The following is a 14,281-nucleotide window of genomic DNA, read 5'->3' as shown; positions in this document are numbered from 1 at the left end:
TTCGAATTCAATGCTAACAATTAATGTGATTAATTCAAAAATATTAAGTTTGTTACTTGCCTAATAGGAAAGGTTCAATCTTTAAATTTTAAAATCAAATCTTTTTGTTTCTTGTTAGTCAAGTAATCAACTTTAATTTTCAAAATCAAATCTTTTTAAAATTCTTTTTCAAATCTTTTTCGAAATAAATTTCAATCACATCTCTTTCAAAATTTGATTTCAAAATCTTTTCTAACTTCTTATCTTTTCAAATTTGATTTTCAAATCTTCTTCAATTAACCACTTTACTTTTTGTTTGATTCTTATCTTTTTCAAAACTACCTAACTAACTCTCTCTAATTTTCGAAAATTCCTTCCTTCTTTTTCAAATTTTCTTTTTAATTAACTAATTGTTTTAATTTTAATTTAATTTGATTTTAATTTTCGAATTTTAACTTTAAATTTAAAATATTTTTATTTTATTTTTCGAATTCTTCCCTTTTTCATCTCCTTCTATTTATTTATTCATCTACTAACATTTCTCTTCCACCCAAAAATTCGAACCCCATCTCCCTCTCTGTGTTCGAATTTTTCTCTTCTCCTTCTTATATTCTTCTCTTCTTATACTTGCATAAGGAATCTCTATACTGTGACATAGAGGATTCCATATTTTCTTTTGTGTTCTCTTCTTTTTCATATGAGCAGGAACAAGGATAAGAACATTCTTGTTGAAGCTGATCCTGAACCTGAAAGGACTCTGAAGAAGAAGCTAAGGGAAGCTAAAGCTCAACTCTTTGGAGAAAATCTGACAGAAATTTTCGAAAAGGAAGGAGACATGGCCGAAAATAATAACAATGCAAGGAAGATGCTTGGTGACTTTACTGCACCAAATTCCAATTTACATGGAAGAAGCATCTCCATCCCTACCATTGGAGCAAACAATTTTGAGCTTAAACCTCAACTAGTTTCTCTGATGCAACAAAACTGCAAGTTTCATGGACTTCCATCTGAAGATCCTTTTTAGTTCTTAACTGAATTCTTGCAGATCTGTGATACTGTTAAGACCAATGGGGTTGATCCCGAGGTCTACAGGCTCATGCTTTTCCCATTTGCTGTGAGAGACAGAGCTAGAATATGGTTGGACTCTCAACCTAAAGATAGCCTGAACTCTTGGGATAAGCTGGTCACGGCTTTCTTAGCCAAGTTCTTTCCTCCTCAAAAGCTTAGTAAGCTTAGAGTGGATGTTCAAAGCTTCAGACAGAAAGAAGGTGAATCCCTCTATGAAGCTTGGGAGAGATATAAGCAACTGACCAAAAAGTATCCATCTGACATGCTTTCAGAGTGGACCATCCTGGATATATTCTATGATGGTCTGTATGAGTTATCAAAGATGTCACTGGACCATTCTGCAGGTGGATCCATTCACCTAAAGAAAACACCTGCAGAAGCTCAGGAACTCATTGACATGGTTGCTAACAACCAGTTTATGTACACTTCTGAGAAGAATCCTGTAAGTAATGGGATGCCTCAAAGGAAGGGAGTTCTTGAAATTGATGCTCTGAATGCCATATTGGCTCAGAACAAAATATTGACTCAGCAAGTCAATATGATTTCTCATAGTCTGAATGGAATGCAAGCTACATCCAACAGTACTCAAGAGGCATCTTCTGAAGAAGAAGCTTATGATCCTGAGAACCCTGCAATAGCAGAGGTGAATTACATGGGTGAACCTTATGGGAACACCTATAACCCCTCATGGAGAAATCATCCAAATTTCTCATGGAAGGATCAACAAAAGCCTCAACAAGGCTTTAATAATGGTGGAAGAAACAGGTTTAGCAATAGCAAACCTTTTCCATCATCCACTCAGCAACAGACAGAGAATTCTGAGCAGAATCCATCTAGCTTAGCAAATTTAGTCTTTGATCTATCTAAGGCCACTTTGAGTTTCATGAATGAAACAAGGTCCTCCATTAGAAATTTGGAGGCACAAGTAGGCCAGCTGAGTAAAAAGGTCACTGAAACTCCTCCTAGTACTCTCCCAAGCAATACAGAAGAGAATCCAAAGAGAGAGTGCAAGGCCATTGATATAACCAAAATGGCCGAACCCACAAGAGAGGAGGAGGACGTGAATCCTAGTGAGAAGAACCTTCTGGGACGTTCAGTGAACAATAAGGAGTTTCCCTTAGAGGAACCAAAGGAATCTGAGGCTCATCTAGAGACCATAGAGATTCCAATGAACTTCCTTCTGCCCTTCATGAGCTCTGATGAGTATTCTTCTTCTGAAGAGAATGAAGATGTTACTGAAGAGCAAGTTGCCAAGTACCTTGGTGCAATCATGAAGTTGAATGCCAAATTATTTGGTAATGAGACTTGGGAAGATGAACCTCCCTTGCTCACCAATGAACTGAACGCATTGGATAGGCAGAAATTACCTCAAAAGAAACAGGATCCTGGTAAATTCCTAATTCCCTGTAACATAGGCACCATGACCTTTGAGAAGGCTCTGTGTGACCTGGGGTCAGGAATAAACTTAATGCCACTCTCTGTAATGGAAAAACTTGGGATCTTTGAGGTACAGGCTGCCAATTTCTCATTAGAGATGGCAGATAAATCTATGAAAAATGGCTTATGGACAAGTAGATGACGTGTTAGTAAAGGTTGAAGGCCTTTACATCCCTGCTGATTTCATAATCCTAGACACTGAGAAGGATGAGGATGAATCCATCATCCTTGGAAGACCCTTCCTAGCCACAGCAAATGTTGTGATTGATGTGGACAGAGGAGAGTTGGTTCTTCAACTGAATGAAGACTACCTTGTGTTCAAGACTCAAGGTTCTCCTTCTGTAACCATGGAGAGGAAGCATGAAAAGCTTCTCTCACTGCAGAGTCAACCAAAGCCCCCACAGTCAAACTCTAAGTTTGGTGTTGGGAGGCCACAACCAAACTCTAAGTTTGGTGTTGAACTCCCATATCCAAACTCTAAGTTTGGTGTTGGGAAGTCTCAACAATGCTCTGAACATCTGTGAGGCTCCATGAGAGCTCACTGTCAAGCTATTGACATTAAAGAAGAGCTTGTTGGGAGGCAACCCAATATATTTAATTATATTACTTTTATGTTTATTTCGTGTTTTATTAGGTTGATGATCATGTGGAGTCATAAAAACTACAAAAAAATCAAAAACAAAAAGAAAAACAGAATGAAAAACTACACACCCTGGAGGAAGAACTTACTGGCGTTTAAACGCCAGTAAGGGTAGCAGAATGGGCGTTAAACGCCCAGTCTGGCACCATTCTGGGCGTTTAACACCAGAAACAAGCACCAGACTGGCGTTTAACGCCAGAACAGAGCATGAAACTGGCGTTAAACGCCAGAAACAAGCAGCAGTCTGGCGTTTAAATGCCAGGATTGCACCCAGAGGAAGGCTGGTGTTAAATGCCAGAAGCAAGCATAAAGCTGGCGTTTAACGTCAGAAACAAGCTACATTTGGGCGTTTAACGCCAGAACCAAGCATGGAAGTGGCGTTAAACGCCAGGATTGCATGCATAGGGCATTTTACACGCCTAAAAGGTGCAGGGATGTGAAATTCGTGACACCTCAGGATTTGTGGACCCCACAGGATCACCTCAGGATCTGTGGACCCCACAGGATCCCCACCTACCTCAACTCACCTTCACCCTCTTTTTCACACAATCCAATAACCCTCTTCCCCAAACACCCTTCACCAATCAACTCACCCACTCTTCCCCATTACCCTTTCACCAATCACCTCCACTACACTTTCCCATAAACCCCACCTACCTCCAAATTCAAAATCACTTTCCCATCCAAACCCACCCTTTATGACCGAACCCTAAACCCTCTCCCTCCACTATATAAACCCCTCATTCTTTCTTCATTTTCACACAACACTACCCTCTCTTCTTCCCTTGGCCGAAACACACGCATCTCTCCCTCTCCTCCATCTCTTCTTCTTCTCCTTCTTTCTCTCTTTTTTTGCTTGAGGACGAGCAACATTCTAAGTTTGGTGTGGTAAAAAGCATAGCTTTTTGTTTTTTTCATAACCATCAATGGCACCTAAGGCCAGAGAACCCTCAAGAAAGAGGAAAGGGAAGTTAATTGCTTCAACCTCTGAGTCATGGGAGATGGAGAGATTCATCTCAAAAGTCCATTAAGACTACTTCTATGAAGTTGTGGCCAAGAAGAAAGTGATCCCCGAGGTTCCTTTCAAACTCAAGAAGAATGAGTATTCGGAGATCCGACTTGAAATCCAAAGAAGAGGTTGGGAAGTCCTCACCAACCCCATTCAACAAGTCAGGATCCTAATGGTTCAAGAGTTCTATGCGAACGCATGGATCACTAGGAACCATGATCAAAGTGTAAAGCCGAATCCAAAGCATTGGCTTACCATAGTTCGGGGGAACTACTTAGATTTCAGCCCAGAAAATGTAAGGCTGGCGTTCAACTTGCCAATGATGGAAGAAAATGCACGCCCCTACACAAGAAGGGTCAACTTTGATCAAAGGTTGGACCAAGTCCTCATGGACATATGTGTGGAAGGAGCTCAATGGAAGATTGACTCAAAAGGCAAACTGGTTCAACTGAGAAGACTGGACCTTAAGCCTGTAGCTAGAGGATGGTTGGAGTTCATTCAACGCTCAATCATTCCCACTAGCAACCGGTCTGAAGTTACTGTAGACCGGGCCATCATGATCTATAGTATCATGATTGGGGAGAAAGTGGAGGTTCATGAGATTATACCTCAAGAACTCTACAAGGTAGCTGACAAGTCCTCCACTTTGGCAAGGTTAGCCTTTCCTCACCTCATTTGCCATCTATGCAATTCGGCTGGGATTGACATAGAGGGAGATATCCTCATTGATGAGGACAAGCCCATCACTAAGAAAAGGATGGAGCAAACAAGAGATCATGGGCCTCAACAAGAGCATGAGGAAATTCCTCACCATGAAATCCCTGAGATGCCTCAGATGCACTTTCCTCTACAAAACTATTGGGAGCAAATCAACACCTCCCTAGGAGAATTAAGTTCCAACATGGGACAACTAAGGATGGAGCACCAAGAGCACTCCATCATCCTCCATGAAATTAGAGAAGACCAAAGAGCTATGAGGAAGGAGCAACAAAGACAAGGAAGAGACATAGAGGAGCTCAAAAGCACCATTGGTTCTTCAAGAAGAGGAAGACGCCACCCTCACTAAGGTGGACTCCTTCCTTAATCTCCTTGTTCTTATTTTCCTGTATTTCAGTTTTTGAGCTTTATGTTTTATTTATGTTTGTGTCTTTACTATATGATCATTAGTATTTAAGTGTCTATGTCTTAAAGCTATGAATGTCCTATGAATCCATCACCTCTCTTAAATGAAAAATATTTTAATTACAAAAGAACAAGAAGTACATGAATTTCGAATTCATCCTTGAAATTAGTTTAATTAGTTTGATGTGGTGACAATACTTTTTGTTTTCTGAATGAATGCTTGAACAGTGCATATGTCTTTTGAATTTGTTGTTTATGAATGTTAAATATGTTGGCTCTTGAAGAATGATGAAAAAGGAAAAATGTTATTGATAATCTAAAAAATCATAAAAATGATTCTTGAAGCAAGAAAAAGCAGTGAATACAAAAGCTTGCGAAAAAAAAAGAGAAAAGAAAAAAATGGCGAAAAAAAATAGAGAAAGAAAAAGAAAAAGCAAGCAGAAAAAGCCAAAAGATCTTTAAACCAAAAGGCAAGAGCAAAAAGCCAATAGCCATTAAAACCGAAAGGCAAGGGTAAAAAGGATCCAAGGCTTTGAGCATTAGTGGATAGAAGGGCCCAAAGGAATAAAATTCTGGCCTAAGCGACTAAACCAAGCTGTCCCTAACCATGTGCTTGTGGCGTGAATGTATCAAGTGAAAACTTGAGACTGAGCGGTTAAAGTCGAGGTCCAAAGCAAAAAGAGTGTGCTTAAGAACCCTGGACACCTCTAATTGGGGACTTTAGCAAAGCTGAGTCACAATCTGAAAAGGTTCACCCAGTTATGTGTCTGTGGCATGTATGTATCCGGTGGTAATACTGGAAAACAGAGTGCTTAGGGCCACGACCAAGAATCATAAAGTAGCTGTGTTCAAGAATCAACATACTGAACTAGGAGAATCAATAACACTATCTAAATTCTAAGTTCCTATAGATGCCAATCATTCCGAACTTCAAAGGATAAAGCAAGATGCCAAAACTATTCAAGAGGCAAAAAGCTACTAGTCCCGCTCATCTGATTGAAGCTAAGCTTCATTGATAGTTGGAATTTATAGTATATTCTCTTCTTTTTATCCTATTTGATTTTCAGTTGCTTGGGGACAAGCAACAATTTAAGTTTGGTGTTGTGATGAGCGGATAATTTATACGCTTTTTGGCATTGTTTTTAGTATGTTTTTAGTATGATTTAGTTAGTTTTTATTATATTTTTATTAGTTTTTAATTAAAAATCGCATTTCTGGACTTTACTATGAGTTTGTGTGTTTTTCTGTGATTTCAGGTATTTTCTGGCTGAAATTGAGGGACCTGAGCAAAAGTCAGATTCAGAGGCTGACAAAAGACTGCAGATGCTGTTGGATTCTGACCTCCCTGCACTCGAAGTGGATTTTCTGGAGCTACAGAAATCCAAATGGAGCGCTCTCAATTGAGTTGAAAAGTAGACATCCAGGGCTTTTCAGAAATATATAATAGTCCATACTTTGCCCAAGTTTAGATGACGCAAACTAGCGTTCAACGCCAGCTCTCTGCCCAATTCTGGAGTTAAACGCCAGAAACAGGTTGCAAAGTAGAGTTAAACGCCAGAAACAGGTTACAAACTGGCTTTTAACTCCAAGAGAAGCCTCTGCATGTGTGAAGCTCAAGCTCAGCCCAAGCACACACCAAAGTGGGCCCAGAAGTGGATTTCTACATCATTTACTTATTTCTGTAACCCTAGTAACTAGTCTGATATAAATAGGACCTTTTACTATTGTATTAGACATCTTATGCATCTTTAGTTCATATTTGGATCATATTGATCATGTTTAGGGGGGCTGGCCTCTCGGCCATGCCTAGACCTTGTTCTTATGTATTTTCAACGGTAGAGTTTCTACACACCATAGATTAAGGTGTGGAGCTCTGCTGTTCCTCATGAATTAATGTAAAGTACTACTATTTTTCTATTCAATTCAAGCTTATTCTTATTCTAAGATATTCATTCACACCCAAGAAACATGATGAATGTGATGATTATGTGACGCTCATCACCATTCTCACCTATGAACGCGTACCTGACAACCACTTCCGTTCTACATGCAACAAGCTTGAATGTGTATCTCTTAGCCTCCTGATCGTGCGATCAGAGTGTTCGTGGTATAAGTTAGAACCCATGGACGGCCATTCTTGAGATCCGGAAAGTTTAAACCTTGTCTGTGGTATTCCGAGTAGGATCTGGGAAGGGATGGCTGTGACGAGCTTCAAACTCGCGAGTGCTGGGCGTAGTGACAGACGCAAAAGGATAGTAAATCCTATTCCAGTATGATCGAGAACCTACAGATGATTAGCCATACAGTGACAGTGCATTGGACCATTTTCATAGATAGGACGGGATGTAGCCGTTGACAACGGTGATGCCCAACATACAGCTTGGCATGGAAAGGAGTAGGAATGATTGGATGAAGACAGCAGGAAAGCAGAGGTTCAGGAGGAACACAAGCATCTCTACACGCTTATCTGAAACTCTCACCAATGAATTACATAAGTACCTCTATCTTTATTTTATGCTTTATTTATCTCCATATTTTCGAAAACCATTATAACCATTTGAATCCGCCTGACTGAGATTTGCAAGATGACCATAGCTTGCTTCAAGCCGACAATCTCCGTGGGATCGACCCTTACTCATGTAAGGTTTATTACTTGGATGACCCAGTGCACTTGCTGGTTAGTTGTGTGAAGTTGTGACAAAGTGTGATTCACATTTGAGAGCACCAAGCCTTTGGCGCCATTGTTGATGATCACAATTTCGTGCACCATATTTTTACTATGCTTTCCTTTTATTCCTTCCAAGTGTTTGATAAAATGCTTGGTTGGGCTTTAGAGTAGATTTTGAGCATTCTTGGCTTGGAAAGAGTAATTGGGCAATCTTGAGTCATGAATACCCAATTTAGATTGGTGATCTACAGTTGTTACTTAATATCATTTTCAATGACTCTAATCTCTTTCTAATTCAATTAGTGAGTTGATTAGAAATTTTGATTTGAGATTAACTAGTCTTGTTAGACTTTCTCTCATGGAAGATAACCTATATCTTCTTCCATCGTTGGAGATGACGTAATAAGATAAATTCTTGTTAATTATTGTTATGATTAATGACTAGGATAGAAAGCCTATATTCTCAACCCTTGCCATGAATGTCTCTCTTTATTAATTGCTTTCTTTAATTGCTCTCTTTACTTTTCTTGTCATTTATTTTATTGCCCCTTCTATAAATCAAAACCCCTTGCACCTTCATAGCCAATAATCATTCATTTCATTGCAATTCCTTGTGAGACCACCCGGAGTCTAAATACTTCGGTTAATTTTCATTGGGGTTTGTACTTGTGACAACCAATATTTTTTATGTGAGAATTGTTTGTTGGTTTGGAGCTATGCTTACAATGAAGTTCTTGTTTCTATAAGAGAAATTCTAGACCGACACGACAAATCTCAATCATCACAAGGCTAGGGTTGTTCATGGGAAGCTGTAAGTATTTTCCGCTTGGGACAACATCGCCCTTAGCCGAAATTGTAGCCTTTGTGTCCATGGCTTCCGAAGGAACACCCGCAGCAGCAACTAAATCAGATACCAATGCTGGAAATGGTAAATTACCACGGGCGTGGACTTAACCCATTGCTTGCTTGACAAGAAGCGGAATGTTCACCGGTCTCTCCGTGAGAACACACCAAACAAGCAAGGCGAGATCCGCCGTGAAGGACGACTTGTGGGTGCTAGGTAGCACATAGTGGGATAGGATCTGGGCCCAAGCTCTAGCTTCTACAGTGAGGAAACGTGCGTCAATGCACTTGGTACTGGTAAAACATTAAGCACTTGCTGAATAGCCTCTTCTGAAATTGGGACTTGCTTCCGGCGCACGTATACCGAATGAAGAGAGGGGAGATGGTAGTTAGTGTAGAACTCTACCACCCACGAGAGGTTGACCTCCTGTGGTTTTCTCATAAGAAATTCCCATCCACACCGCTCAATGCGGGGCAAGATACAATGAGCAACCTTGTCCGGTGGGGCGAGTAGATGCTCGGCATGATAGTTCCTCTCAACCATGGCGGGGAACACAAGTTCATAGAAGCATTTGGGGAATCTTGAAGAATCCTTTGCCGGTTTGCTCTTCTCTTTCTCATCAATAGGAGCGGGTGTCTTCGCCTTCTTAGACAGGGGTCTGGCTCCTAATGAAGAGTGCGCCTTGGAGTTTGACTTTTGGGGTGCCATCTTTGTGGCTGGTCTCCTTGAAGCTTTCTTCTTGCCTTTTTTGGTGGCCATCCTGAAAAAGGAAAGAAAAGAGGGAAAGCATTAAACCCAAAGAATCATCTCAACAAAAACATGCAAGTGAGAAGTAGTGCCCAAAAGAAATAGTGCAACAAAGTAATCACAACACTTGGCATGGGATGCAAGAGGGAGTAAAGCATGCAAGATGGCATGAGAAGAGTAATCTCAAGCATCCATAACAAAGAGCAAGTCATGTTCAATGAGTATCTAATTAGCAAGCATACACGCTAAGCAAGCGAAGTGGACTCAATGCATGTATAAGAAAGCAAGTGAGTGAGGAGGAAGCACCAAATTGAAGGTACATGATTAAAATAAACCAAAATGACATTTGTGCATTTTCTCGAACACTTGGTGTGCAGTTATCAAGCAATGAGCAATTATGAGATACTCAACCAATTGGAAGCCTAAAATGAAATATCAATCATCACACAACATCATCCACTGACAAAGATAATGAAAAACAATCAAGAAGATCTATTAAAGCAAATGAAAACTCAAATTCAACATCCATGGAGAAGCAAGAAAAAGGAAAAAAGTAAACAAACAAAAAGTAAGTAGTATAATCATGCAACTAAAAGAGAAAATAAGAGAAAACAAAGAAACATGTAACTAGAGAAAGAATACTATGCAAAGAGAGTAAGAGATGAGATATAGAAGAAGTAGAACCTTGAGAAGTGTAAAAGAACAAGGTGGAGTTTTCTTTTTGTGAAAATGAGAAAGAGAAAGAAGATGTAGTGCCACCGGAGGTGGTGGTGGTCACCGGTGAGTAGCCGGAGATGGTGGTAAAGTATTGAAAAAGAAGGAGAAGAGAATAGGTGATGGAGGAAGAAGAAGAAGAAAGGAAATAAGAAAAGAGGTTAGAAAGAGGGAAGGGACAGGGCGTACCAGGTTTAAAATTGGGTCGCGCAATCACATAACCAAGAAAACTATCTACAATATTCACATTTTCACATAACCAATATCAAGGCATATGTTGCAACCACTCCCCGGCAAAGGCGCCAAAAATTTGATGGCTCCGGGTTACAGTCGGTAAGAAATTTCACAAGATTTTTCGCGTTGCAAGTATAGTCCTCAACCGAAAAATAATTCGCAGATCAAATTTAGAAGGAATTGGTTGTCACAAGTTCAACCCCAATAAAAGTAACCGAAGTATTCAAACCTCGGGTCGTCTCACAAGGAATGGGCAAACATGTACATCAACATTGGTTAGAAATCAGGGGTTGCAAATCATGAGCAAGAAATTAAACTAGGAATCCTAATAAGCAAGTAATCTTGAAGTGCAAGAAACTAATTCAAACAACTAAAGCAAGATGTGAGCAATTCCAAACTAATAAGATAACATCCAGTATAATTCTACTCTAAACTAAGCAAGTAACTATAACTCTAGACAAGCAACTCTTGGCTAGACATGGGAACTGGGGTCACTGTCCTTGTCTAATAACTATATCTTGACAATTATGAGGAACCAAACTCATTAAGTTTACTTCTATACTTGAAGTATATTAAATGGTTTAGTCAACATCAACCCATAAGGTCCAACCTAGCTACTAATTGACTTAGTAGTAGGTTAGTGTCAATGGTTATCAAATTGACCACTAAGGTTTCCTAAATCATCAAATCCATTAGACCCAATGACTCAAGTTTACCCAATTCCCTTAGCCTAGGCCAAGAGTAAAGAGAACTACTCCATAATCAAAGGAAACATTTCATCAAACACATGGTAAGCATTACTAAAAGACATAATTAAATTGCAATTAAATTGAAATTAACAAGTACCCACTAACAATTATCAACATACAATCACTCAAACAACACAATTAACCATGAAAATCATCAATGCAACATTAACAATTCAAGATTCACAAGATTCATGAAATGGGTATAAAATGACAATTGACAAGAGAACATAAAACTAACATAAGATCTAACAAAATTATGCTAAGGAATTCAAATTAAGCAATTAAAACTAGTAATTAACAAGATCCAATTTAGAATTTAACAAGAAAAGATCAAATTAAACTAGATCTAGAGAGGAACAAGGGTTTCTCTCCCTAGAAGAACAAAAACCAAAAACTAGCTAAAAATTATGTCTATGTGTGAATGAATGATCACCCCTTTTCCCCTAGCATCCTTGGGTCTTTTCCATGCAGAACCAGCTTGAATTTGGGCCTCTTGAGCCTCAGAAATCGCCAGGCACGATTTCCTTTAATGAGGTCACGTGCAGCTTGTCGCGCATACGCGCCATGCGTGCGTGCGCGCCGATTGATTTTGTGACCCACGCGTGCGCGCCATGTACGCGTGCGCGCCGGTGTGGATTTCTCTAATCCGCGCGGATGCGCCGATCTTCACGCGCCATTTCCAGCTGTCCACATCCATGCGTGCGCGCAAGGTGCGCGTGCGCGTCCATGCTAAAATTCCCAAAATCCAAATATTCATGTTCCTTCCTCTTGTGCATGCTTTCTTTCTCTCTTCTAGGCCATTCTTGCCCTATAAATTCTGAAATCACTCAACAAACACGTCACGGCATCAAATGGTAATAAAAGAGGATCAAAATATAGCAATTCTAAGGCAAAATAAGCATGTTTTTCATCATGAAGCAATTTTAGGAAGAGAACACAAAACCTCGCAATTCTTGTGAATAAGTGCGGAAAATATTGACAAAACCCCCCAAATTCTACACAATATAAACCACAAAATTGGGGTTTATTACTATCTCGCCGACTGTGCGTACGCACACAGGTCTGTGCGCACGCACAAGTCGCAAAAAGGAGAGGGTGCGAACATACAAGGCATGCGAACGCTCCCAGCAGAAGAGGTGTAAGCTGGTGTGCACACGCACAGCTGGGTGCACGTGCACAGAACGCAAAAATTGGGGTTGTGTGCGTACGCACAAGTGTGTGCGCACGCACATGCTCTATTTTTCTCAAAAATATTTAATGCTCCAAGGCACCAAACATGACATCCAAAATAGTTTTTCAACCCCACATCATATTATTCATCAAAAACACATGATCTAACCTAAAATCTAATCGAATTAAGCTTGAAATTAAACTAAACCTAAGCTATCTACAAGAGACAAAATGCAATAAATTGAAATTATGTACAAAGAGATGGTTAGAAAGGTGTTACCATGGTGGGGTGTCTTCCACCTAGCACTTCTATTTAGAGTCCTTAAGTTGGACTTTATTGAGAAGCTCTAACAATGCTTGGGTCTCCAAACTCTCCATTGATTGCACCAAGCTTTGATGGTGTGTCCCACAAGCCATAAGCTCCCAACAAGAGGAAGAAAAAGCAAACAAGAGAAACATATTTACAATAGCAAACAAAAAGCAAGCTATTCACATATCAACATATTTACAAAAGCCGAAAACAAGTAAGCAACATATGTACAATCAACCAAAAATAAGCTATTTATATATTATCATATTTACAATAGCCAAAAACATACACCATTGCAACTCCCCAGCAACGGCGCCAAATTTGATAGTGAGAGAATTTATTGTCGATCTAGAATCAATCAAAACAAGAATCAATTCGTTGGTAGCATAGTCCAAACCAACAATGAATTCTCATAATCAAATGTTTAAATTCAAATTAAGATTAACCGAGAGTAATGAAATCTCGGGTCGTTCTTCCTAGGAGTTACAATGAAATAATCTATTATTGGCTATGGGGGGAATGGGGATTGTGAATGCCAGAGAGAAGCAAGTAATTTAAATAGCAAAAAAGTAGAACAAGCATGCAAGAATTTAAAAGGAAGCAATTAAAAGCAATGAAAATGGAAATTAAATACTAAAAAGGACTCTTGGTGAGAATAGGGTAATTAAGAGTTCATATCCTAGTTATGGACCATAAACATAGTAATTGTGTGTGAATTAATCCCAATTAGTCAATCCTACATCGAGAATTAGTCAAAAGGATATAATTGATCCCAATCCCCAAGTCCTAGTCAACACTAGTGGGTCAGTTAGAGTTAGGGGAAACCAAACCAAACTAATTAACAATCCTCACACAATGTGGAATGGACATCCACAACTCAATTCTACCCAAACACCCAATTTTTCAACCAAGAGTGTAAAAAACTAAACATGCAAGAAATTAAACATCAAAGCAATAAAAGTCAAAGCAATTAAATACAAGGAAAGGAAACTTCAAATGTAAGAAACCTCTTGACAAGTAATTGAGAACTAAGGTTACCTATCCTAGACATTGACCACAAACACATGGTGATTATGAAGAGTTAATCCTACTTAGTCAATCCTAACATCGAGGATAAGTCAAATAGGCATAGTTGATTTAAATCCCTAAGTCCTAAGTCAACACTATTGGGTCACTTAGAGTCAAGGGAGAACAAATCAACTAACTACTTTAATGTATCAAACAAGAATGGACATCAATGACTCAAGGGTCACCAAGGTCATCAATTCCAAGCCAAGAGTGGGGGAAAACTAAGCCAAGCATTTTATCAAACACTTGGGAGGCATGAAAATAAAGCATGGTAAAATAACAAGGAATGATAAAAGCTACAATTACCAAAAGCAAGTAAAGTAAGATAACAACTCAATTAAACAATAAAGAGACATAAAACATAAATTGCATTAAATGTAAATTAAAATAACAAGAGTGTTCATAAATATGAAAGCAACTAAATGAGAAATTAACAAGATAAACAAAGGAAATTAAGACAATAGAACAAGGAAAGGTAGAAGAAACTAGATGAAAACAAGAATTAAAAATAGAAATTATAAA

General features: G+C 39.1%; 1 non-coding gene across 1 annotated transcript; it reads right to left on the bottom strand.

The window, feature by feature from the left end:
* Positions 1–1,207: 1,207 nt before the first annotated feature.
* On the bottom strand, positions 1,208–1,311 carry LOC148573416 (small nucleolar RNA R71). Its single transcript, XR_015906179.1, has one exon. It is a non-coding gene; the product is annotated as a small nucleolar RNA R71 (small nucleolar RNA).
* Positions 1,312–14,281: the final 12,970 nt, after the last annotated feature.

This window comes from Arachis ipaensis, chromosome B2, assembly GCF_059453495.1.
Source record: "Arachis ipaensis isolate K30076 ecotype BB chromosome B2, ASM5945349v1, whole genome shotgun sequence".
Taxonomy (NCBI): Eukaryota; Viridiplantae; Streptophyta; class Magnoliopsida; order Fabales; family Fabaceae; genus Arachis; species Arachis ipaensis.
This window is presented reverse-complemented; position numbering and strand designations above follow the sequence as displayed.